We start from the raw sequence: 1,872 nt of genomic DNA, 5'->3' as shown, positions 1-1,872 counted from the left end.
CGGCGGCGGCGGCGGCTGCACCGGCGGCGGCGGCACCACACAAACAAGGACGCTGATTGGGCAGCTGCCAAGCGCCTCGGCTCCGCCTCCCCCACACGCCACGACGCCCATTGGGCAACCTAAGCCGGCCTCCCCGCCCTCCTCTTCTGGGCCATACCAATAGGAGAGGGGATGCCGGGACTACACCCCACCCTTGCAAAGTGAGTGGCTGGAGAAGTGATGATTGGCGTACTTAACACCCAATCGTACACGGAGGAGGGGGATGGTCTAGCGGGGGCGCGTTAATGGGTACCTCGGCCAGTCCCAGACACATCCGGGTCTTCAGCAGCCCATTAAGTGTCGGGGGTCAAAAAATCGCTTCAGGCTGCAACTTTACCTTAGAGACGTTTTGGTCCCCAGGCAGCCGCCGTACCCCAGTATCCCAAAACCGGGATTCCCCTTTGGCCAGCTCTCATTCTTCCAATTCTAAAGATGGAGACCGGCGGGTAGCGCCGGGCTCTGCCTTAGGTGGTGTTTCATCGCGACAGAATCCAGGAATTTCACGGTAGAAATGGCTTTAGGCGCTTGGGCCTTGCTGTCTGTTTGGGGCGTGGCCTGACTCGGTCTGCCAAAGGCCTTGAGCTTCCTGGTCTCCATCGCACCCCAGCACGGTCCGATCGTGACTAAACCACGACAGCAGAGAGAAAGGCAGCTTAGCCACAGTGCTGAGAAATCACCGCGTGCGGAGTCCTCGCAGCCCCTTCCCTCGGGATCTCCCGGTCCGGTTGGGTCCACCGTGAAGGAAACCGCTCCCACCCCACCCGACTCCACCTAGTCGACGAAGGCCTCCTGCCTCCCTACTTCCCCGAAGCAGTTAGGCCCGCCTCAACTTTTTTAGCGTTTCTCGAGCACTTGACCACAAGTATTGTTCTTGGGCACCTCGAGGGTAGGGAGCAAGTCTCAGAGCGTGTTGAGGGAATCATAATGGCTAAGGGTTCTGGGAAGAGAGTGTGTGAGGCACTCCGCTATATTATTCTTTTAAGGGCTTTACGTGGATCATTGTATTTATTCCCCATAGCTCCGTGGAGTAGTTGCTGTTATCCCCATTCTACAGATGAGGAAAATGAGGTACAGATCGAATGACTTGCCCCCAATCCCACATGGTAAATGGCAGAGCTGAAATTTGAACTCAGGTAGATGAAGAAACAGGCTCGTTAACTAATTTGCGAAGGTCGGACGGCCAGCCTGTGATTTGAACCCAGAAACAGCTGGTTCCGGAAGCACTAGAACGTGTTTGTCAAATCATTTAGAAGTCATGCTGTGTGATAGAAGCAGATCCCGGGCGCACACGCACGTGCCGAGGCGCGCCCCTGTTCTTTTTCTTAAGGGGAGGGGGCCGTTTCATTCGAGTACAGCGTCCGGGTAAAGAACATGGTCTCTGGAGTCAGGCTTCCTGAGTTTGGGTCTTGGCCCTACCTCCTACCAGTTGAGTGATTTGGGTGTAAGTTATTTAACTTCTACTCTATGCCTTAGTTTCCCTATCTGTAAAATGGGGATGATTGCTAAGAATACCTAGCTCATAGGATAATTATGAAGATTATTAAATAGTTTATTTCAAATGTTCAGGACAGTGCCAAGGATGTAGTAAGTACTCGATAAGCATAATAGTCACTGCTATGAGTTTTCCTCACTTTTCCGAGTTTTACCCTCAGTTCTAAACGCAGCTTCTGTTGGGATCCCGCCCCTGGTAATTAGCTGTCTTGTACTGCCCTGCAAATTAGTTCTGTACTCACCCCTCATTTTAATGCTTTCACTGACTCGGTTATTTCGCACGTGATAGAGGGCCTGTTATGCTACCAGGCACTCTTCTATGTGCTGGGGCCATGACAGTAA

General features: G+C 52.9%; 1 protein-coding gene across 2 annotated transcripts in view; it reads right to left on the bottom strand.

The window, feature by feature from the left end:
- Positions 1–1,423, bottom strand: part of GATAD2B (GATA zinc finger domain containing 2B) — a 63,458-nt gene extending 62,035 nt beyond the window's left edge. The window contains exon 1 of one of the 2 annotated variants that reach the window (XM_015598367.2): positions 377–1,423. The gene's annotated coding sequence lies outside the window, so the exon portion shown is untranslated. The remainder of the gene's footprint in view (positions 1–376) is intronic. The other variant, XM_006923585.3, reaches the window with a different exon arrangement.
- Between the last annotated feature and the right edge of the window lie 449 nt (positions 1,424–1,872).

Source organism: Pteropus alecto, unplaced genomic scaffold, assembly GCF_000325575.1.
Source record: "Pteropus alecto unplaced genomic scaffold, ASM32557v1 scaffold49, whole genome shotgun sequence".
NCBI classification, from domain to species: Eukaryota; Metazoa; Chordata; class Mammalia; order Chiroptera; family Pteropodidae; genus Pteropus; species Pteropus alecto.
This window is presented reverse-complemented; position numbering and strand designations above follow the sequence as displayed.